The sequence below is a fragment of the Pleurodeles waltl genome, chromosome 1_1 (genome assembly GCF_031143425.1).
Source record: "Pleurodeles waltl isolate 20211129_DDA chromosome 1_1, aPleWal1.hap1.20221129, whole genome shotgun sequence".
Classification (NCBI taxonomy): domain Eukaryota; kingdom Metazoa; phylum Chordata; class Amphibia; order Caudata; family Salamandridae; genus Pleurodeles; species Pleurodeles waltl.
The window spans coordinates 749218782-749244373 of NC_090436.1; the positions used below are offsets into that span (position 1 = coordinate 749218782).

A 25592-nucleotide genomic window follows, 5' to 3' on the forward strand; every position below is an offset into this window, starting at 1 on the left:
TATTAGATTAGTAAAATGATTGGACCAACTATCAGTTATTTTCACACAGTCCAATTCTTCAAAAGGCAATTTCTCAACGTTATTTCATAAAATTCAGTTAAACAGCGAATGTACCAAAACAAATGATCAAACATGGCTCATAAAATCGAACTAGTGGATTGGAAGAAGAGGATTTATTCAAAGAATAACAAGAATCATAGAACGTTTGCTGGTTTTGATATATAGTCCTAAATATCACTACATCTCCACCAAATGACAGAGGTAAACAGCCACAAGTAGATCACGTTCCATCTTGGATACACTGTTTGCCTCATGTACGGTGTAAACTGCTGCAGTTCAATGTCTTGCTTCTCTTTATTTTGCCTTACACAAGACGAAGAGAGCAGGGTGATTAATTTGTGAAAAGGCTTCAGCATCTTCAAAGAGAAGGTTCCAGCTGCCACAGCTGTCAATGTAAAGCATTTCCTGGAACAATGAGTTTTACTTTAATAACTTGGCACATGTATTTTCACAGATCTACAAAAAAAAAAAAAAAAAAAAAAAAAAAAGACACACAGAAATACTAGCCTTTAAAGTGTTAAAACAAAGAAATATCAGCCTCTGGCTTGTCCTTCTTCGGCCACTAAATTGCTGTGTCCCTGTACTTTGTTTGCGAAAATATACAGGCACAAACAACTGATCAATATTCTTCAATCTTAATTTAGGTCTTGTAGTGAACTAGGCGTAATTTATAACTTGGCAGATGACCCATTATTCTGCAAGGGGGACAAGGTAAATTACTTTGTCCCTAGGGTGGATGGACCACCCACCTAATTTATAAATGACCGCCAAGCAGGTAACATTTACAATGCACTGACAGGGACCACTGTCAATGCGGTTCTTGCAAATGCATTTCGCTGCTTGGTACAGGTCTGCATCAACATGACGCAGCTCATCAACAGTGTTTTTTTTTTTTTTTTCTTCAATTTTCAACAAGAAAAATCCCGATATGAGATTTCCTTTTTGAAAATTAAAAAAGTAATGCTCCTCCCGTCGTGGGCATCACTTCGCATGGCGAGTAGGGTATTATTTGCATTTTACTATCCCTCCAGGCGGTGATAGTAAACAAGCATTTACAATGCAATGGGTCTCGCATTTGCTCGTGTTAGATCTATTAGCGTTGTAAATTCCTAATAGGATTTTTCCTGCCACATAAAATGAAAAAGAACAGTAAAACAGTCGACATAAAAGAGCTGATTCCAAGCGCTATCGCTGCCGTGAGCATCCGTGCGAAGGAGAGACACAAAAGGAAAAAAAGTTTGCTCGCAGTCAAACGTATCAGCAATCGTGCAATTATCCATGTAACAGAGGCAGTATGGAAGGAAATAACAAAAACCCCTCAAGGAGGGACAAACAAAGCATTTATCAATGATAACAAGTGATTTTTGAAAGGCAAGCCCACGAATGAGTGAAAGTAATGGGTGTGCAGTGGGCGTGATTAAAAGCCCACAATACCTATAAAGGTCAAATTGCTTGCGCACTCGACCTAAAAATGGCTATCTGTCCTCGTATCCTGAATGAGTGACACAGCCATTTCTCAAACCGCCCTTATTCACTAAGGGCTGTCACAGAGGTTTGCCTATGGCAGTGGCTGAGTAGCCATCGCCGTAGCAAAACCTAAGTTCCGCTCATGCCTAAATTTGGTGGGTGGACTATTATGCTGGCACAGTATGTATAATCCTTCTCCGTTGCATCATAGTATACATACCACCAACATATAAATTAGGCCCCTATGTCTGCAGTTTTCCCTCAACCTTATTCATTGCCTTTCCAATAGTGAATCACACAATTTCACTTCCACAGATGAGGCGGCCGTGGGCTCCAGTTATTAACTAAATAAGGCTGAGATATTTACCTGTATAGAACAAAAAGTGACTGTAAGCCCTTCATTTACCCAACAGAGAGACCAAGTGAGTTCTTCATAATTGACCTGATTAGATCCAAGCACCCACTTTTCCATTCTTAAACATTCTGGCTTTCAAGAAATGGGTCCCTGGTGACTTTGGTACCACACTTCCCATTGGATGTATAATCTCCATTTGTGGTACTGGAGCAAACATGTCATAACTGAGCAAAAAAAAAAAAATGCCTACTGCAGGAGCCTTCACCCTTTTCTGTAAAAAGAGATACTTATATTCAATAAAAGTAATCCTGAGCTACCAATAATATTAGTGTTATAACTGTGACCATATCAGATGAGCTAACATTAGTGGCCCCCATGAGGAAGATTATCAGCATTGGTCACCTAAGTGCATCAGGCAAAGTTTGACAACAGTAACATAAAAAAAAAGTCTTTATCGATTTAGAATTTCTTTATATAGGCAACGCCAAATAGCCATAGCTGCAATGCTCTTTGCATGAAGGAAATAATATTAGTGAGTCTCTCCAAGGTCAATTGACTTGTCATTTAAATATCAGCTTTACATACATACTGAAAATCAAACTGTTTTTCTCAACATATAAGGTTCTTTGTTTATGAGTTCTCAAAATACATACATGTTTTCCTCATATACACACTTTTTACATTTGCTTTACATATATTAACTCAACCAAGTACACACTTTTTACTTAGTAGGCTGGGCTGCTCACAGGAGAACTGCTTAAAGACAGCTAGAGAGCTACCAGTAGCTCAAAAGATACTTGTTGGAGAAGCCAGCATTAGATGATCCAACAGTTAAGTATCGTGCCCAAGTTTGTAGTAACCTTAGTGTCAAATATACTGAGTAACACCAAACAAATCTGATCAACAGTAAACCTGAGGGGAATCCTCATATCTAAATCAAAAATGATCCTTAATCTTGGAAGAAGGATTTAAATTAGAAATGAAGATAATTCTTGATTTAAATTAGAATGTTATCTTATTTGTTTTGCATGAAAAACTGTAAATATTGCTTTTTTCACTGCAATCTAGCCTTGGTAGCATGAGAGAGGAATGAGGTTAGCGTACCACCATGTTCTTTGATAAAAACAGGTTTCCTTTGGAAACACTGTTCGTTTGACATGGTTGTCCTACATAATGCACCTGGCTTTTTCTTTTTCTCATTTTACTTTATTCATACCTAACACAGGAAGGCCATTTTTTGGCATTCTGCAGTAGTCAAGAGATGAAGTGCAGTATATTGTGCAATGGGTACTATTCTTTATTAGTGATAACCTGTTGACACCAACACTGCTGCTATCCAATTATTGTTTGATTAGATGCTTATGAGTCTCTGCTTTATTTTTCATTAATCACAATAGGTAAATATCAACTTAACTATCTACATCCATTTCACTATTGAAATATGGAGGAAAGATAAAATAATGTTATAAAAGTACACAAATAAATTAACTTCAAATACTGCAACTCCTGAAATTCTGTTTGTACGATACAACTTAAATCTCAATATAATATATTCCTTACAAATATTCTATTACTATGTAATCATGTATCTTTATATTTATTACCTTAGTCCTACTGTACAAGAGGAAAACAAAATACTCTATCGAAAGCTTTGCTCTGTCTCACCATCACCCTATACCTCTCTCAATCTATCCTCTATCTGCACACTCTGACTCATTCCAAACCCATTCTACTATTATGACCTCCAAAATAACCCTTCCTAGACTCTTCCCTCCTCTACCCCTCCCGGCTCAACCCAAACCTCAGTTTACTACTATGCTCTCCCAAACAACCCCACTAAATTCTCCCTCATGCATGTTTCCTTTGACTCATCCGCAAGCCCCATTTTGCTACTAGAATCTCCCAAATCCTTGACTACAGGCTCTTTCCTCCTCCATCTCTCCTTTACTCATCCCAAATCTCATATTACTACTATGATCTCCCAATGAACATTTCTGGATTCTTCCCTCCTCTATCCCTCCATTATTCTAATCTATTCAACTAACAGAATCGCATGTCCTCCGCTCAAATGAAATCATACCTCCCTATACTAATACTGGACTCATATTTTCCTACTAATCCACCACTTATTCTTTTGGGTTCTGAAGCAGCATGGTACTCAATGAAAAGTGTTTTGATGCCTCTTCAGGAGCAGCAAATGCATTTACAATTGGATGACCAACTAACTCCATTTAGGCCCTTGACTCTACAGGTAGCAAGAACAGACATTCATGTCTTACTCTAGGAGAGGGGCTCTTAACCTGTTGTTCGCAGACCTTTGAGGGTCCATGACTGATCAGACCTCTGAGGGTGTGCAACTGATTATAAAAATAAATATTAGCAGATGAGACAGATATATCTTTAGACCTCCAAATTCTGCTCAGGTCATGGCGTGCAGGAAGCAGGGAAGCCAGCTATTTCTATGATGCACTAGTCACCTCGACCAGGTGATGTATGCCGTTAACAGGAATTGGTGCTTTAAAGGAGTTTTATGAATCTTCCTTTGGACATGTTAACAGACGAAACAGGCTTCAACTCTCCACCTAGCGCCTTGTTTACAGGTCTGTGAACAAGACTCAAGATGGATAGTTGAAACACGCTGGGCAAGACACTCGTATGTCTAGATTGAACGATTTGTATCAGCAACCCACTCTCCATCCTGCACACCACTCCAGTGCATCAAAGCTAAAAAGCTCTTTAAGACTTTCCTCACAATCTCACTCAAAGAACTCATCACACTCCAGTTCCCACAATCCTACATCAGATACAAACATACTTCTTGAGTTATACAAAACCAATCTGAATAAACTCAATGGACCTCAGCAACAGGGAACTGCCAAGAGCTCTTAAAAAAAACAAAGAAAAGAGATGACGATGACGCGAGACCTACACGGTCTCGCCCAACTCAAAACTCTCCACTTCACATACATGTACCTTTCACAACTAAAACCACCTTCATCAAGACCATCATTTAAGAGGCAACTCACAGAAGCAAAGCTCTCTTCAAGGCAGTCCATGAACACATTATTTCATCCCAAAACCTCTTATCAGTAGATGAGTACAATGATATATTATTCACTTATTTTTCAGATAAATGAGCAAGCTCACAATCCACATCAGAACCATCAAACTGATAAACATACTGTTTCCCATCCTCCATGGACAGACCTCAACCTTCCTCTCGTGTTCTGTGCTCATGGATATCCTCAACAGCCTCAAAGTCAACAAATGCAAAGTCTACAATCATCTGCCATGATTTCCCTCCAGAGATATACCCTTATAGCAAGTCATCCTTATCAATTCCTTCCAAGGCAATCTTAAAACAGGAAAGATCATTCTGCTGAATGGATTCACACAGGGCCGAGAATCTTGTCTACTACTCCCCCCTCACCCACCTATTTATAAACTGGAAAAACATGAGGAAAACATTCAACTACTATATCAGCTCACCAAGAATAATCTCATATGTGACAAATAATTTCGCTTCACTCCATGCCGCTGCCGAGACTGTTAACCTTTATGAAGTTTGTGACACCCTCTCAAGCACGGACAAAATTGCTCTGTCTGTGGTACCCTCGACCAAAATCTTCAACAGAATCGTCCAACCGGCACTGGTCTACATCCTTTAGAGGGGTCTGGGTGGGAGGTTGTTGGTAGAAATGGAGGGGTGCACTTCAGCAGCAACTACAATAACAAAGTTAATGAGCTGGAAACCTCTTCTTACCCACCAGGTAGAACTAATTTCATGAAGGGGGTCCTGAACAAGGGTTTTTGCACACTAGCACATCCACTCAGGTATGAATGAATGAGAGACATGTTCTTGTGCAGCATAACAATGGGATCCAAAGGGACCTTACCATTTAATGTCTACATATAAAATTCACACACCACACATAAATACTACTTCCACTATCGCCCACACGAGGAAGGTAAGGGACATCAGCCATAGGGACTCGACAGACTTTTTTTTTTTTTTTTTTACTAAGGAGAGCTTGCAGAAATCCTCCCCACAGGTGAAGAGTCCTTCATTTCATTATTGTTTCCAATTTCACCAATCAGCACACATTCTGGCAACAGGGGACAGTATCTCGCTAACACTTGAGGAGAAAAGGAGGCTGAAGCAAACCCAGAGTCTGCCTCACGTAAACAATCACAAACGCATAAGGACGCGTCAATTGAATCATATAGTACTATGTCGTATCTTTAGTACTCATTTCAAAGTAGTACTATCCACCCCTGACACCTGCCTACTCAATCCCGGGGCAATTCCAAGACTCGGATGAGGTGAGCTAACTCATGTAATGTAATATGCTTCATCGTTGCCCACCTCATTAAACCCTGGTAAGATAACACTACCAGGGCGGACTGAGCCTCAAGGGGGACTATCTCAAGAAAGTTCTTATAGAATACTCGTCTGGATAGTTCTCTGGGATCCAGTTAATTGACCACAAATACCTTGGGATAAACCACAAAGGTTCTGTTATTTGGTAGTATCTCTGTATGGATAAAAATGCTAATAAAAAGTATTCATTTGGGGTAGCAAGGAGTATCATGACCCGTACCACCCTATAGTGCCAACACGTTACTGCCCTCTTACAAAGCCTATACTAGGCCTCCGGCATTCATCTGGGCTAATTGGATTCCTCTAATGCCATTGGTGAGTGTAAGCTTAAAAGAACATTTAAAAAAAGCCTACCTTCCCTTAATAGGTCAAAGTAGGTACCCTAAGCCAGGTGGGCACCCTGCTTCATGGTCTGTGTGGGGTGGGTGTCTCCTACGGTCACACATTTGACAAGTATAATGCCCTCCAGATTCCTACCATGCCCCCCGACACAGCTGACGGCACTAGTCGGCTGAGGCTGGAGGCATTGTAGGAATCCACTAGGTGATCCTTGGTACGAATGAAGTAATAGTTTAAAGCTCTTCTGGGGTTCAACCGATGGAGGTTCTCTCCTTTCTTTCGAGAGGAGAGGCAGCGAAAGAATGCTGGGAGAGTGATGGACTACCTAACATGGAAAGGAGTCATAAGCTTCAGTAAGAAGGCTGCCAGAGTCCTCAGCTCCAGTTTGGCCAGAAAAAAGATGGTGTCAGGCGGTTATACTTGTAAAGCCTGGAGGTCAGGTCTGGCTTTAGCACTGGTGGCATCAGTGTGAATAATTTTTTTTTTTGGTCCCTAGCGCCCTCTTCTCCATGGATTTCCTCATTAGTACACTCCAATAGTGCCCGTCATCTCTCCATAGCCCCTCTCCCACGTATTTTTGTTTTATAGCATTACTCATACCAGTATAGGGTGTCAGACCACTTTACATCATACACATTATACAGAGACATGTCTAAATCAGTTTATAGGAAATATTACATAAGGCAATGAGGATTACAAGGTGTAGGTATCACATTTCATCCATCATATTTTTTAAGTTTTTGGTTCGTAGAGGCTCAATCTCAGGATTTAAAAAGTACCACCGTGGGTTTGGTTGGCTTTTTATGAAGAGTGTATTTCTACCCAAAGCAACCTTTTTTTTTTTTTTTTAAGCAACATTTGGCTAATAAAAGTCCAGGAAAAAAACAGCATTCTAACCTATTGCATCTGTTTGATGGCAGTTCATCGATCACTGTGCTATATTAGGATTGTAACTTAGGAACTGCAAATAACAAGTGTCTGTGACAAGAGCAAGAACACAGAGCTATTCACATAAAATACATTTCTGTGATACGCATGGTACACATTCTTCTCGTCATGTACATTAAGCCGTTCCTCTACTGTATGAGGAGTCAAAATTGCCACTGGACAAAAATCCAATCTCCAGTAGGAGCATCAATTACCAAAGTTAGCTTGACACTTTTACTGTTGCCTGGAAACTGCTGGACAAACATGGAATTCTGCCACAGGTCCATTTAAACTCATGAGTTATTTATAAACACAGAGGACGCTTAGTTCAGAGCCAGGTGGGGCTGCACTTATCACAAAGCCCTAAAGCCAGCCCTGCTCTCTGAAGTAGGATGCTGCGCAAGGAAATTAAGGTTGCCAGGTGCCGGTCTGTGCCTTATGGCCACCTGCCTAGCCACTGGCAGGCAAGAACAAGGCTTAGACCAAGTGCCCATCATGGGGTCCATGGGGGCTTAAATGAACACAAGTAAGGGCTCAAGAAAGCAGCTGTAGGTCTAGGGCCTCAGCAGCACATCAAGTCACCACAGCCCCAAGATAAAGTCAGTTTAGTGTCAGACATCGAAGTCGGCACCGGATACTGCGCCAGTGCCATCAGCACCTCAGGTCTTGGGCCAGAGGTTAAGTCTGCACCAGAGTAAGTGTGGAATTCAAGGTGGGTTCCAGGAGCTCAGACCAAGCCAAGGATAAATCTGCCAGCGATAACCGTACTGCTGGCCCCAGCGACCCTTGGGGTCCAAAAGTGCACCAGAAGGCTTCAGGTAGTGCAAAATATAAGCAACAAAGCCTCCTTAAAGTTCTATAACTGTTGCTGTGTCGCTGATGGCCTGGGGACATTTGGACACATGAGGACCTACTACAGGATTGGCCCCTCAATCAGGAATCGGAAGGAAAGTTTTGAGGCACCGTAAGCCCTGGTGACTTCTCTTTTGGCAGAGAATGACAGGATGGGGTTGAGTTCAACTTCACTTTCATCTCTCATACACTTTCTCAAGTTTCCTCTTGCATTTTGGCTATTAACTTGTTGAGGGCATCTCCTGACAGTGGCATGTGGAGGGGGTGCAGGCCCAGGCCCTCTAGGTGGAGAGAGCAGAATTTACTGGAGGTCCACAACCTTTTCCTGCAAGGTACAGTTTTGCAGTTATAGATCACCATCAGATGCACCAAAGGTACACCTCACATGCATCCGTGACCAATATCTGTTTCTCGTAGTCACAGCATAATTTGAAACCTCTAGTTTTAGAGAGGGACATAGTGCAAAAGTGGCACTTATATGAGGCTCTGCCTCTTCCTAAGCTGAACAAAGGCAAGGTTGAGTACCAATATGAAAAGCTTCTGGATCCAGACTGGTGCCTGGACAATTTTCTGAGGGTGAGGAATCTGTGTTTAGAAGTAACCATCAAAAGAAAAAGTTACTTACCTTTGGTAGCAATATTTCCGGTGTATACATAATCATCCTGCAGATTCCTCACCTTAAAGATACTCCATTCAGGCTTCAAATTGTTTTGGCAAATATTTTCCCAGCAATAAGTCTCCAACGGCACCAAATGGTGCCACGTGTCTCCAGCCGCAACAATGCCCCTAGAGTGTAATGAGTACCAACCATTGCGCTGCCATCAGTTTTTGATGTTTTTTCCATGACCCATTGAGTCGTGCAGAAAACAACCAAGAGACCCACAAGAGCAACAAACATAGCACATAACTTGCTTCGGTTCAGTGGGGTTAATCAAAGCAATACCTCATCGGGAGGAGGGATGGTGACGAGGAATCTGCAGAAAGAGAAAATATCCACCAGAAACATCAATAAAGCAAGTAGCCTTGTTTTTCCAAAGGAACTATCTCCCAATAGATTCCTCATTGAATGAATAGAGTTCAAAAGTAGTATATACCTGGGAGGTGAGAGCAGGGCCGGTTAACAAAAGTCATACAACACAGTTCGAGCATGAGAATCAATAACTGCATCTTTGAGATGTTGAGGCAGTAGTGATTTGCAAAAGCATGCGAGGATGACCATATAACTGCCTGGCAGATGTCGACTGTTGGGATGCTTCTAGAAAGAGCCATGGAAACAGCAACGGCCCTGGTGGAATTGGCACGAATGGGCTCCAGGTGATCTTTCTTGGACAAGGCAGATCTTGGTACAAAGGCTCATCCAACACGAAATGATGCATTTTGTAACAGTGTAGCCACCTTAATGATTTTTTTTTTTTTTTTTTACGTCCAGCAAAGTCCACAAAGAGCTTGTCATCAAGTCCTGTCATGTTCGTTCAATGAAGTACGGCTCTGCATGCCTGGGTTCCAGCACAAACAGGCATTCTTCGTCTTTGGTTGGATGCAGATAAGGACCAAAAAATTGAAGGGTACTAGACTGACCCGTATGGAATGCACAAACTATCATGGATAAAAAGGATGGACAGGTAGGAAAGACTGTTTTATGCACGTAGAAAAAAACGGAAGGGCAGATAAACCAAAACAGTGAGCTTAAGTAGTTGCCACTAACAGAACTGTTTACAAATACACAAACAAATCAAGATGCCATCATGATGGCCAAAGAGTTCAGATTTGACTGAGGAACAATAAACTGAGTGGGAGGAAAAAATAAAGCAAACATTTCAGAAGACTCAATACCAGAGGCTTTTTCAACAGTGAAGGATGGTCAGCAGGACACAAACGCAGACAGAGCAGCCAGGTATCCTTTAAATGTAGCCAACACCAGGCTCTGCAAGGGACAATGCAAACATCAAGACATCAGACAGGAGAGATGTAAAGGACCAAAATGTTCTACTCAAATCATTGCATAACCATGTTACAGAAGCTGCACGGATGGATGTGGTTAAAGGCTTTCCAGATACTAAGATATTGCATGAAACTCCATTAGGAAGGCCAAGACATAACAGTTAGCCCCGCTCAATCTCCGGAACAGATAGTGCTGTGTCTAGGGATGTTGGTGTATGACCTAACCAATTTGCTAGGAGAGCTGGTACACTCAGTGGGAGGAGAAACTGAGGTGAAATACTGGGTACTACTAGAATAATGAACCAGATCCTATTCACCTAATCTGGAGCGATACAAATCAATCATGCCAGGTCCTCAAGCACTATTCGCTGTAATATGGACAGAAGTGCGGTCAGCTGGAACATGTAAAGCAAGCCCACAGACCAGCCAGCATAAGGGCATTCCCCAGGGATGTGGATGAAAGTATGGCACAAGACTGAAAACATTTCCTGTTCTGGAACATGGCAAAGAGATTCATGAATGCAAACCCTAATCTGGAGAAGACTGCCTCTGTCACCTCAGGATGCAGCTCTGACTCATGGTACTCCAATCCTCTGAGGAGGAAAGGCAGTCATAAGGGTAATGTCAAGCAATGCACCAAAAACAGTCATCGTCCTTGTGGTAATGTGTGAGTTCTGGTCACTGATGGAAAAGCTGAGGACATCGAGAAAAGCCTTTATTTCCTGGAGATGTTCATGGAACAGCGCTGGAGACTCTGCCTTTACCAGCCAGTCATTAAAGCAAGGGAACACATCGACTCCAAGCCTCTATACTGAAGATGTGTGGGGACGTCAACCAAATGTTGAAATCCCATCCTAAACCTTAAGTTGTGCAACTGGACGGAGAGAGTCAGAAGATGACAGTAGGTCACAAATCTCATGAGTTCAAGGCCAGAAGGTTCAGGGATAGCATCTTGAACCTTTCCTGAAGGATACACAGTATCAGAAGACTGAGGTTCAGGCAGGCCTAAAGTCTCAGACTGTCTTTTGAACCAAGAAGAGGAGTGAGTCAAATGTTTTGACCCCCACTTCTATGGTCCCCTTGTCCAGAAATGCAAACATTTCTGCCTCTTACATCGAGGCATGAGCTGGTGAGCACACTGAAAAAAGAAGGGTGGTGTTGGGGGACGGAGAGATAGGAAGGGGATGGCACAGCCTTAGAAGATGAGTTGGGTCGCCTAGTGGCACATTGAGATCACCCTTCACTGAGGAAACAAAATGAGAGGCCTGCCACAGGAAGGTGAAAGCGCAAGGGGGAGGAGTCAGAGTTGACAAGAGACAGTGGAGACTGGATATGTTTTGGCAAATTACTACCCACATCTGACTCAAATAAGAAAAAAGTAATACATTTGTTGTTAGGCCAGGTTGAGACAGCTGCTACTGTTGGGACTGCTCAATGTTAGCACGACCATGAAACCTTTGATACCTTTGGTGAAATTGCCTTATGGGGAACCACTGGAAGGCAAAGAAGAGTCTAGTGTTGGCGGAACAGCGCCAAGACCCTGAAAAGTCCCACTTAAGGGCATACAAACGATTTGGTTCAGAATACAAAGCATTGAACAGATTCTACCTACAGTCTAAAAAATAAAAACTCTTTCACAGGACCAATTCCTCAAAGATTACTTCTCCTTCATATGGAATTTTTGTGTTCTATTGTGGAAAGAACTCACAGGAGAATGCCTGCTAGGGGTTAACTTATCTTCAGGTCAAGGCGCCCATGAGGTAGTTCCCCTGAGGGTCTTAGTTAAAAATAACTTGGCCTCCTGTTCCCTGATGTCCATTGGGTGCATGAATTAACAGGCCAAGGTGGCATGTTTCAACCACAGAAAAATGATACTGTTAAGGGGAGTGGGGAGGGCTGAAAGGGACTTCACCTTGCGCCACTGTCTGCAAGGCTTAAAACGTGAGGCTCTTCACAACATTTAACCTAGTCACTGTCAAAACAGGAGGAATGGGTCTGTCAAATATAGAGCATCCCGGACACCATTGATAAAGCATGGAAAAACAGGAACAGATGCCATCCTTATGGATGTTGCCCAATATGCTTCGGTGCCATTGTGTGCAGGGGCTAGTCTAAGCTGTAGTCACGTGGTGCACTTGGCAGATCTGGAGAGTATGTGACAGGGAAAATGTTTTTCAAACCAGTCAAAAGCCTGGAGTATTCATAAGGTGATGAATCTGTGGAAAAATGTATCCCTCCAAATTGATATTCTTCTCAATATCTCAGAGTTAAACCCCCATAGTGCTCAGAAAATATAATGCAGTTGTCCCTTAGAGCAAAAATAGACTGCGGAACTGGGAAAATGTAAAAAAAAAGAAAAGGCCCAACGAACTGCGTTCTTAGGGAGTGGACCAGGGACGATGTAGCATGATTGAGACATTACCAGGCACAAGAGGATGATGCTTACTAAATTCCAGTGGCATGTGGACTCTGCAGGAAAGGTAACATTAATCAATCACACAGAGGTAGATGCGCATTCCCCAAGCTTCGACAGGCTACAACTTCAGCATCGAGCATCATAAAGATTTAAGAAGAATTTAGATCTATGAGAGCAATTGCTACTGTAAAGAAGTCCTACATACCAGAAACTAAAGGAACCTTTGTTATTAATGCCAGGATTGTTATGTAAACTGTAGTTCAAGTCTCCTGCAACAAAAATATTGTTATGTTAACAAATTTATATAGCATATAGCTACCGGAAGGCCTCCTAGAGCTTCAACAAATCCTCCGTAACACTTTCATAGGAAGAGATCAGTACAGCCATGTTTGCAGTCGCCGCTGAAAGGTTAATTTCTGGTCCGTTTGACGTAGGAACAGAGGTAGTGAGTTCCACAGTTTAGCGCATAGATGTGACCTAGATTTCCCGCACCCGTCTGGCCTTTTTTACTGAAGGAATTACCGCCAGGACAGCTGATGACGACCTGAGATGTTGCGTGGGCTTATAGAAAGTGGCCAAGGTTCGCAGTTGTGGGGGCCCTTTAGCATATAAGGCTCTGTGAATATAACATAATGCCTTAAATTTTATTCGCTGCTCCAATGGGAGCCAGTGCAGGGCACTTCAGTGAACATCTGTGTTAACATCTGAAACAGTACTTTGAATCAGATACAAGGCAGAGAAATTCAAATTACAGGTATGCATTGGCTCTGTGTGGTATCTAAGGCAGTTGATGGAGGTGAGCTCCTGAACTGCACACAAAAAAAAACAAAAAAACAAAAAACAGGCTGATGACCCCCTCCAACCCCCCTCTCCCAACTCTACCCCGCCCTCCCCCAGGCATTTTTTTTTTGTTTAAACAAAAATAAAATTGACCCCTGGGGGCGGTCAAGAGCGTCTGCCCCCCTCCCACCCCAGGGGTGATGTATGTTTAAGAAAAAAAAAAAAAAGAAATTGACTGGGAGGGGGAGAGCGAGGGGGGCAGCCATTTTAAAAAATAAAAATAAAATGAAAACGTTTTCGAGTCACAGGACTCTTCCTCTTCGGTTCCATTGCGCATGGGCATCGACTTTATGTTAGATTGTTTTCCCGCAGAGGGCAAGGTAGGAGTGATAGAGTATATAAGTGAAAAAGAAAAGAGATGTCCATGCTAATGCAAATATATATATATATATATATATATATATATATATATATATATATATATATGGCCATCGACTCCATCTTAGATTGTTTCCCCCGCAAAGGGTGAGGTAGGAGTTGTGAGTATACTAGAGGTGCCCATGCAATGTAGTAGTAATGTATGTATCTAATGTCTATTAAAATATTTATTTACATATTTACAATTCTTATGCAACTAAAAATGGCTACAGGCTACCGGGGAGGGCACGTGAATCTGCAGCGTCTCATGCTTCAAACAGATGTACACTGGGTAAGTGACATTTTCCGTTCAGTGGAATGTGTAGCTGCAGATACACATGCTGTGCATAGACTACTAAGCAGTTATCTCCCGAAAAAGCGCTGGTTTAGCCTGTAGGAGTTGAAGTTGTCTGAAATAATGTTCTTAATACAGCCTGTCCTACTGTGGCTTGTTGTGTTGCTAACACGTCTACACTAATGCTTAGTAAATGTATGAGGCGTAGACCAGATGGCTGCCTTACAAATTTCGGTCATTGGTATATTCCCAAGAAAAGCCATTGTGGCGCCTTTCTTTCTAGTGGAATGTGCTCTTGGTGTAATAGGTAATTCTCTTTTTGCTTTAATGTAGCAAGTTTGAATACATTTAACTATCCATCTGGCGATGCCTTGTTTGGATACAGGATTACCTGCATGAGGTTTTTGGAAGGCTACAAACAATTGTTTTGTTTTACTAAATTGTTTTGTTCTGTCAATGTAATACATTAGTGCTCTTTTTATGTCTAAAGTATGTAAGGCTCTTTTGGCTACTGAATCTGGTTGCGGAAAGAAGACTGGGGGCTCCACAGTTTGGTTTAGGTGGAATGGTGATATGACCTTTGGTAAGAATTTTTGATTTGTACGGAGAACCACTTTATGTTTATGTATTTGTATAAAGGGTACTTGAATAGTAAATGCTTGTATCTCACTTACTCTTCTTAGTGATGTGATAGCTATTAGAAAGGCTACTTTCCAAGTCAGATATTGCATTTCACAAGAATGCATGGGTTCGAATGGTGGGCCCATGAGTCGTGTTAATACAATATTAAGGTTCCACGAAGGTACTGGTGGTGTCCTTGGGGGTATGATTCTTTTTAGTCCCTCCATGAATGCTTAAATGACTGGGATTCTAAAAAGCAATGTTGTATGTGTAATCTGCAGATAGGCATATATTGCAGTGAGATGTATTTTAATGGAAGAAAATGCTAGATTAGACTTTTGTAAGTGTAATAAGTAGCCTACAATGTCCTTTGTGGAGGCATGTAGTGGATGAATCTGATTAGTGTGGCAGTAGCAAACAAATCTTTTCCATTTGTTTGCATAACAATGTCTTGTTGTAGGTTTTCTAGCTTGTTTAATGACCTCCATACACTCTAGTGTAAGATTTAAATGTCCGAATTCTAAGGCTTCAGGAGCCAGATTGCTAGATTGAGCGATGCTGGATTCGGGTGTCTGATCTGTTGTTTGTGTTGTGTTAACAGATCTGGTATGTTTGGTAATTTGATGTGAGGTACTACTGATAAGTCCAACAGTGTTGTGTACCACGGTTGGCGAGCCCAGGTTGGTGCTATGAGTACTAGTTTGAGTTTGTTTTGACTTAGTTTGTTGATCAGATAAGGAATGAGTGGGAGAGGGGGAAAAGCGTAAGAAAATATTCCTGACCAACTGATCCATAGTGCATTGCCCTTGGATTGAGGGTGTGGGTACCTGGACGTGAAGTTTTGGCATTTTGCATTTCTTTTGTTGTGAATAGGTCTATGTTTGGTGTTCCCCAGCGGAGGAAGTGATTCTGTAGGATCTGGGGATGAATTTCCCCATTCGTGAGTTTGCTGGTGATCTCGAATGAGATTGTCGGCTAACTGATTCTGAATGCCTGGTATGTATTGTGCTATCAGGCGAATGTGATTGTGAATTGCCCAATGCCAAATCTTTTGTGCTAAGAGACACAGTTGTGACGAGTGTGTCCCCCCCTTGTTTGTTGAGATAATACATTGTCGTCATGTTGTCGGTTTTGACAAGAATGTGTTTGTGGGCTATAAGTGGTTGAAATGCTTTTAACGCTAGAAACACTGCTAGCAGTTCCAAATCATTTATGTGAAGTTGTTTTTGTTGATTTTCCCATTGACCCTGTATGCTGTGCTTGTTGAGGTGTGCTCCCCACCCCATCATGGAAGCATCTGTTGTGATGACAGCTTGAGGCACTGGGTCTTGGAATGGCCGCCCTTTGTTTAAATTTATAGGGTTCCACCATTGAAGCGAGAAGTGTGTTTGGCGGTCTATCAACACTAGATCTTGAAGTTGACCCTGTGCTTGTGTCCATTGTTTTGCTAGGCACTGTTGTAAGGGCCGCATGGAGTGGCAATTGCCCTTTGTGTGTTGAGTGTTGCTCCAAGTATTGTTGTATTTGGGATGGTTGCAGATGTGATTTCTGGTAATTTATAGAAAACCCTAGTTTGTGTAGAGTTTCTAGGACGTATTGCGTGTGAAGAAGACACTGTTGTTGAGTGTTGGTTTTTATTAGCCAGTCGTCTAAATATGGGAAGACGTGCATGTGCTGTCTCCTTATGTGAGCGGCTACTACTGCTAGGCATTTTGTGAATACCCTTGGGGCCGTTGTTATCCCGAACGGTAGCACTTTGAATTGATAGTGTACGCCGTTCGGTGAAAAGGATGGATGGGTATGTGGAAATAAAGATCCAATGTTGTCATGTAATCCTCCTTTTTTAGTAAGGGAACCACGTCTTTAAGTGTTACCATGTGGAAGTGGTCTGATTTGATGAAGAGATTCAGTGTTCTGAGATCTAAGATAGGTCTTAACGTTTTGTCCTTTTTTGGGATTAGGAAATATAGTGAGTAGACGCCTGTTCCTTTCTGATGATTGGGTACGAGCTCTATTGCTTGTTTTTGTAGTAGTGCTTGGACCTCTATTTGTAATAGGTCTAAGTGTTGTTTGGACAGATTGTGTGTCCTTGGTGGCACATCTGGCGGGAATTTTGTGAATTCTATGCAATAACCATGTTGGATGATTGATAGGACCCATGCGTCTGTGGTAATATGTGTCCAGTTTTGATAATATGCAGTTAACCTCCCCCCCACTGGTGACAAGTGTTGGGGTTTTGTGACATTGAAGTCACGGTTTGGTCTGGCTTGGTTTGGTTGCTTGCAACTTTCCCCTTCCTCTTGGGAATTGTCCTCTATAGGAACCACAAAACCCTCCCCTTTGATATTGTGTCTGATAGGTGGGTCTAGTTTGAGAGGTGGAAGGCTCTGATGTTTGTTGCCGAAAACCTCCTCTGAATTGTGGTTTCCTAAAGGTGCCTCTGACTTGTGGGGAATAGAGCGCGCCCATGGCTTTGGCCGTGTCTGTCTTTTTTTAACTTCTCAATTGCTGTGTCAACTTCCGGCCCAAATAACTGTTCCTGACATGCTGTGCACTGTTCCTGCCATCTAGTGTTGGGCTCGGAGTGTTACAAGTTGTTTTTCTTCGAAGAAGTCTTTTCGAGTCACGGGACCGAGTGACTCCTCCCTTTCGGCTCCATTGCGCATGGGCATCGACTCCATCTTAGAATGTTTTCCCCGCATAGGGCGAGGTAGGAGTGGTAGAATGAGAATAGTAAAGATGTCCATGCAATGGAATAGATATGTATGTACATAGTTTGTGCTAAAGGAATGTTTATTTACATATGTATACAAATTCTAATTGCAACTTAAACGGCTACAGGCTCCCGGGGAGGGCGCATGTGAATCTGCAGCGCAACATCCCACGAACAGATGTACACTGGTTAAGTGACATTTTCTGTTCCATGTCATGTGAAGCTGCAGATACACATGCTGTGCATAGACTACAAAGCAGAAATCCTCCCAAAAGCGGTGGTCAGCCTGTAGGAGTTGAAGTTGTTAGACATAATGTTCTTAGTACAGCCTGTCCTACTGTGGCTTGTTGTGTTGCCAACACATCTACACAGTAGTGTTTAGTAAACGTATGAGGTGTGGACCAAGTGGCTGCCTTACATATCTCTGTCATTGGTATGCTACCTAGAAAGGCCATTGTTGCTCCTTTCTTTCTAGTGGAGTGTGCTTTTGGTGTAATGAGTAGCTCTCTTAGCTTTTAGGTAACAAGTTTGTATGCATTTGACTATCCATCTGGCTATGCCCTGTTTGGAAATAGGATTACCAACATGGGGTTTTTGGAAAGCAACAAACAATTGTTTAGTTTTACAAAATGGTTTTGTTCTGTCTATATAGTACATTAGTGCTCTTTTAATGTCTAATGTATGCAGTGCTCTTTCTGCTACGGAGTCTGGCTGTGGGAAGAAGCCTGGGAGCTCAACAGTTTGACTTAAATGAAACGGTGAAATGACTTTTGGCAGACATTTTGGATTTGTGCGGAGAACTATTTTATGTTTGTGTACTTGTATAAAGGGTTCTTCAATAGTGAATGCTTGTATTTCACTAACTCTTCGTAGTGAAGTGATAGCTACTAGAAATGCCACCTTCCAGGTTAAGAATTGGATTTGGCAAGAATGCATGGGTTCAAAGGGTGGACCCATGAGTCGTGTAAGTACAATATTAAGATTCCACGAGGGTACTGGTGGGGTTCTTGGAGGTATGATCCTTTTTAGTCCTTGCATAAAGGCTTTAATGACTGGTATTCTAAATAGTGATTTTGTCAATTTAATCTGCAGGTAAGCAGAGATTGCAGTGAGATGTATTTTGATGGAAGAAAATGCGAGATTTGCTTTTTGTAGGTGTAATAAATAACCTACAATGTCTTGTATGGAGGCATCTAACGGTGTGATGTGTTTTGCTTGGCAGTAGAAAACAAACCTTTTCCATTTATTAGCATAGCAATGCCTGGTGGTAGGTTTCTGTGCCTGTTTAATGACTTCCATACACTCATTTGGAAGATTTAGATAGCCAAACTCTAAGACTTCAGGAGCCAAATTGCTAGGTTGAGCGTAGCTGGATTTGGGTGCCTGATCTGTCGTTTGTGTTCTGTTAACAGGTCTGGTCTGTTTGGAAGTTTGATGTGAGGTACTACAAAGAGGTCCAACAGTGTGGTGTACCACGGTTGGCGTGCCCACCTTGGTGCTATGGGTATTAGTTTGAGTTTGTTTTGACTCAGTTTGTTGACGAGAAAAGGAATGAGTGGGGGAGGGGGAAAAGTGTAAGCAAATATCCCTGACCAATTGATCCATAGAGCATTGCCCTTGGACTGAGGGTACCTGGACGCAAAGGTTTGGCATTTTGCGTTTTGTTTTGTGGCGAACAGATCTATGTCTGGTGTCCCCCACTGGTGAAAGTAATTTTGTAGTATCTGGGGATGCATTTCCCACTCGTGAGTTTGCTGGTGTAAGGAAATGCCTCCTTGGCATGGTTGCCCCCTGACTTTTTGCCTTTGCTGATGCTATGTTTACAATTGAAAGTGTGCTGAGGCCTGCTAACCAGGCCCCAGCACCAGTGTTCTTTCCCTAACCTGTACTTTTGTATCCACAATTGGCAGACCCTGGCATCCAGATAAGTCCCTTGTAACTGGTACTTCTAGTACCAAGGGCCCTGATGCCAAGGAAGGTCTCTAAGGGCTGCAGCATGTCTTATGCCACCCTGGAGACCTCTCACTCAGCACAGACACCCTGCTTGCCAGCTTGTGTGTGCTAGTGAGAACAAAACGAGTAAGTCGACATGGCACTCCCCTCAGGGTGCCATGCCAGCCTCTCACTGCCTATGCAAGTATAGGTCAGTCACCCCTCTAGCAGGCCTTACAGCCCTAAGGCAGGGTGCACTATACCATAGGTGAGGGTACCAGTGCATGAGCATGGTACCCCTACAGTGTCTAAACAAAACCTTAGACATTGTAAGTGCAGGGTAGCCATAAGAGTATATGGTCTGGGAGTTTGTCAAACACGAACTCCACAGCACCATAATGGCTACACTGAAAACTGGGAAGTTTGGTATCAAACTTCTCAGCACAATAAATGCACACTGATGCCAGTGTACATTTTATTGCAAAATACACCCCAGAGGGCACCTTAGAGGTGCCCCCTGAAACTTAACCGACTGTCTGTGAAGGCTGACTAGTTCCAGCAGCCTGCCACACTAGAGACATGTTGCTGGCCCCATGGGGAGAGTGCCCTTGTCACTCTGAGGCCAGTAACAAAGCCTGCACTGGGTGGAGATGCTAACACCTCCCCCAGGCAGGAGCTGTAACACCTGGCGGTGAGCCTCAAAGGCTCACCCTTTGTCACAGCACCGCAGGACACTCCAGCTAGTGGAGTTGCCCGCCCCCTCCGGCCCCCACTTTTGGCGGCAAGGCCGGAGGAAATAATGAGAATAACAAGGAGGAGTCACTGGCCAGTCAGGACAGCCCCTAAGGTGTCCTGAGCTGAGGTGACTAACTTTTAGAAATCCTCCATCTTGCAGATGGAGGATTCCCCCAATAGGGTTAGGATTGTGACCCCCTCCCCTTGGGAGGAGGCACAAAGAGGGTGTACCCACCCTCAGGGCTAGTAGCCATTGGCTACTAACCCCCCAGACCTAAATACGCCCTTAAATTTAGTATTTAAGGGCTACCCTGAACCCTAGAAAATTAGAATCCTGCAACTACAAGAAGAAGGACCGCCTAGCTGAAAACCCCTGCAGAGGAAGACCAGAAGACAACAACTGCCTTGGCTCCAGAAACTCACCGGCCTGTCTCCTGCCTTCCAAAGAACTCTGCTCCAGCGACGCCTTCCAAAGGGACCAGCGACCTCTGAATCCTCTGAGGACTGCCCTGCTTCGATGACGACAAGAAACTCCCGAGGACAGCGGACCTGCTCCAAAAAGACTGCAACTTTATCCAAAGGAGCAGCTTTAAAGAACCCTGCAATCTCCCCGCAAGAAGCGTGAGACTTGCAACACTGCACCCGGCGACCCCGACTCGGCTGGTGGAGAACCAACACCTCAGGGAGGACCCCCGGACTACTCTACGACTGTGAGTACCAAAACCTGTCCCCCCTGAGCCCCCACAGCGCCGCCTGCAGAGGGAATCCCGAGGCTTCCCCTGACCGCGACTCTCTGAAACCTAAGTCCCGACGCCTGGAAAAGACCCTGCACCCGCAGCCCCCAGGACCTGAAGGACCGGACTTTCACTGCAGAAGTGACCCCCAGGAGTCCCTCTCCCTTGCCCAAGTGGAGGTTTCCCCGAGGAAGGCCCCCCTTGCCTGCCTGCAGCGCTGAAGAGATCCCTTGATCTCTCATTGACTTCCATTGCGAACCCGACGCTTGTTCTAACACTGCACCCGGCCGCCCCCGCGCCGCTGAGGGTGAAATTTCTGTGTGGGCTTGTGTCCCCCCCGGTGCCCTACAAAACCCCCCTGGTCTGCCCTCCGAAGACGCGGGTACTTACCTGCTGGCAGACTGGAACCGGGGCACCCCCTTCTCTCCATTGGAGCCTATGCGTTTTGGGCACCACTTTGAACTCTGCACCTGACCGGCCCTGAGCTGCTGGTGTGGTAACTTTGGGGTTGCTCTGAACCCCCAACGGTGGGCTACCTTGGACCAAGAACTGAACCCTGTAAGTGTCTTACTTACCTGGTAAACCTAACAAAAACTTACCTCCCCCAGGAACTGTGAAAATTGCACTGTGTCCACTTTTGAAATAGCTATTTGTGAATAACTTGAAAAGTATACATGCAATTGAAATGATTCAAAGTTCCTAATGTACTTACCTGCAATACCTTTCAAACAAGATATTACATGTTAAATTTGAACCTGTGGTTCTTAAAATAAACTAAGAAAAGATATTTTTCTATAACAAAACCTATTGGCTGGATTTGTCTCTGAGTGTGTGTACCTCATTTATTGTCTATGTGTATGTACAACAAATGCTTAACACTACTCCTTGGATAAGCCTACTGCTCGACCACACTACCACAAAATAGAGCATTAGTATTATCTCTTTTTACCACTATTTTACCTCTAAGGGGAACCCTTGGACTCTGTGCATGCTATTCCTTACTTTGAAAAAGCACATACAGAGCCAACTTCCTACAGCTGGTGATCTCGACTGAGATTGTCTGCTAATTGATTGTGAATGCCTGGAATATATTGCGCTATTAGGCGAATGTTGTTGTGAATTGCCCAATGTCAAAACTTTTGTGCTAGGAGGCATAGTTTGTTTAGGTAGTACATTGTTGTCATATTGTCTGTTTTGACAAGAATGTGTTTGTGAGCTAGAAGAGGTTGAAATGCTTTTAGTGCTAGGAAGACTGCTACCATCTCTAAGTGATTTATGTGTAGTTGTTTCTATGGACTGTCCCATTGTCCTTGTATATTGTGATTGTTGAGGTGTGCTCCCCACCCCAACATTGATGCATCTGTTGTGAGGCATTTTGTAAATACTCTGGGGGCTGTTGTTATCCCAAAGGGTAATACTTTGAATTGGTAATGCTTTCCTTGTATGACAAACCTGAGGTATTTTCTGTGAGATGGATGGGTATATGAAAATACGCATCTTTTAAATCCAGTGTTGACATGTATTCTCCCTGTTTTAGTAAGGGGATTACATCTTGTAGTGTCACTGTAAGGAAATGGCTCCTTGGCATGGTTACCCCTTGACTTTTTGCCTTTGCTGATGCTATGCTTTGATTTGAAAGTGTGCTGAGGCCTGCTAACCAGGCCCCAGCACCAGTGTTCTTTCCCTAACCTGTACTTTTGTTTCACAATTGGCACACCCTGGCATCCAGGTAAGTCCCTTGTAACTGGTACCCCTGGTACCAAGGGCCCTGATGCCAGGGAAGGTCTCTAAGGGCTGCAGCATATCTTATGCCACCCTGGGGACCCCTCACTCAGCACAGACACACTGCTTGCCAGCTTGTGTGTGCTGGTGAGGACAAAACGAGTAAGTCGACATGGCACTCCCTCAGGGTGCCATGCCAACCTCACACTGCCTATGCAGCATGGATAAGTCACCCCTCTAGCAGGCCTTACAGCCCTAAGGAAGGGTGCACTATACCATAGGTGAGGGCACCAGTGCACGAGCACTGTGCCCCTACAGTGTCTAAGCAAAACCTTAGACATTGTAAGTGCAGGGTAGCCATAAGAGTATATGGTCTGGGAGTCTGTCAAACACGGACTCCACAGCACCATAATGGCTACACTGAAAACTGGGAAGTTTGGTATCAAACTTCTCAGCACAATAAATGCACACTGATGCCAGTGTACATTTTATTGTAAAATACACCCCAGAGGGCACCTTAGAGGTGCCCCCTGAAACCTTAACCAACTACCCGTGTAGGCTGACTGGTTTTAGCAGCCTGCCACACTCGAGACATGTTGCTGGCCACATGGGGAGAGTGCCTTTGTCACTCTGTGGCTAGTAACAAAGCCTGCACTGGGTGGAGATGCTATCACCTCCCCCAGGCAGGAGCTGTAACACCTGGCGGTGAGCCTCAAAGGCTCACCCCCTTTGTTCCAGCACCACAGGGCACTCCAGCTAGTGGAGTTGCCCGCCCCCTCCGGCCACGGCCCCACTTTTGGTGGCAAGGCCGGAGGAAATAATGAGAATAACAAGGAGGAGTCACTGGCCAGTCAGGACAGCCCCTAAGGTGTCCTGAGCTGAGGTGACTAACTTTTAGAAATCCTCCATCTTGCAGATGGAGGATTCCCCCAATAGGGATAGGAATGTGACCCCCTCCCCTTGGGAGGAGGCACAAAGAGGGTGTACCCACCCTCAGGGCTAGTAGTCATTGGCTACTAACCCCCCAGACCTAAACACGCCCTTAAATTTAGTATTTAAGGGCTCCCCTGAACCTAGGAACTCAGATTCCTGCAACCTAAGAAGAAGAGGACTGCTAAGCTGAAAAACCCTGCATAGAAGACCGAGACACCAACTGCCTTGGCCCCAGCTCTACCGGCCTGTCTCCCCCCTTCGGAAGAAAACTGCTCCAGCGACGCTTTCCCCAGGACCAGCGACCTCTGAATCCTCGGAGGACTGCCCTGCTCTAAAAGGACCAAGAAACTCCCGAGAACAGCGGCCCTGTTCACCCAAGACTGCAACTTTGTTTCTAAAGGAGCAACTTAAAGACAACAGAGTTTCCCGCCAGAAGCGTGAGACTTGCAACCCTGCACCCGGCGACCCCGACTCGACTGGTGGAGAAACAACACTTCAGGGAGGACCCTCCGGCGACTCCGAGACTGTGAGTAACCAAAGTTGTCCCCCCTGAGCCCCCACAGCGACGCCTGCAGAGGGAATCCCGAGGCTCCCCCTGACCACGACTGCCTGACCCTCAGATCCCGACGCCTGGAAAAGACCCTGCACCCGCAGCCCCCAGGACCTGAACGATCGGAACTCCAGTGCAGGAGTGACCCCCAGGAGGCCCTCTCCCTTGCCCAGGTGGTGGCTACTCCGAGGAGCCCCCCCCTTGCCTGCATCGCTGAAGAGACCCCTTGGTCTCCCATTGATTTACATTGGAAACCCGACTTGTGTTTGCACACTGCACCCGGCCGCCCCCGTGCTGCTGAGGGTGTACTTTCTGTGCTAACTTGTGTCCCCCGCCCCACCCCCCGGTGCCCTACAAAACCCCCCTGGTCTGCCCTCCGAAGACGCGGGTACTTACCTGCTGGCAGACTGGAACCGGGGCACCCCCTTCTCTCCATTGAAGCCTATGTGTTTTGAGCACCACTTTGAACTCTGCACCTGACCGGCCCTGAGCTGCTGGTGTGGTAACTTTGGGGTTGCTCTGAACCCCCAACAGTGGGCTACCTTGGACCCAAACTTGAACCCCGTAGGTGGTTTACTTACCTGCAAGAACTAACAATTACTTACCTCCCCTAGGAACTGTGAAAATTTATAGTTTTAAAATAGCTATATGTGTTTTATTTGAAAAGTATATATGCTATTGTGATTATTCAAAGTTCCTAAAGTACTTACCTGCAATACCTTTCATGCAAAGTATTACATGTAGAATTTGAACCTGTGGCTCTTATAATAACCTAAGAAAATATATTTTTCTATACAAAACCCTATTGGCCTGGAATTGTCTCCGAGTGTGTGTTCCTCATTTATTGCCTGTGTGTATGTACAACAAATGCTTAACACTACTCCTTTGATAAGCCTACTGCTCGACCACACTACCACAAAATAGAGCATTAGTTTTATCTCTTATTGCCACTATTTTACCTATAAGGGGAACAATGTACTCTGTGTATACTATTCCTTACTTTGAAATAGTGCATACAGAGCCAACTTCCTACAGTCACCATGTGGAAGTGATCTGATTTGATGAATAGGTTGAGAGTCCTGAGATCTGTTGGGGGAGGCTGACGGGCAAGTCACTGCTTGTTATTAGTGGCCTGCTTAGTGGGCTGAAATTTCCCCCTTGACCTTGGGAATTGTCCCCTGAAGGACCCACGAAACCCCCCTCTCTGATATTGTGATTGGTAGGTGGGTTTTGTTTGAGAGGTGGATGCTTCTGAAGGCTGTTGTCTGAAACCTCCCCTATATTGTGGTTTCCTGAATGTCCCTCTATATTGGGACGAGTAGAGTGCGCCCATGGCTTTGGCCGTATCAGTGTCCTCCTATCATGCAAGGAGGGCTTGAGAGTTTGCTATTCGTCACTGATTGGCAGCTTGTGACACTACTC

The 25592-nt window shown here is 44.1% G+C and overlaps 1 protein-coding gene across 4 annotated transcripts in view; it reads right to left on the reverse strand.

Annotated features, from left to right (window-relative positions):
• SPIN1 (spindlin 1) overlaps positions 1-25592 on the reverse strand; it is a 165717-nt gene that overhangs the window by 12353 nt on the left and 127772 nt on the right. The window lies entirely within an intron of this gene.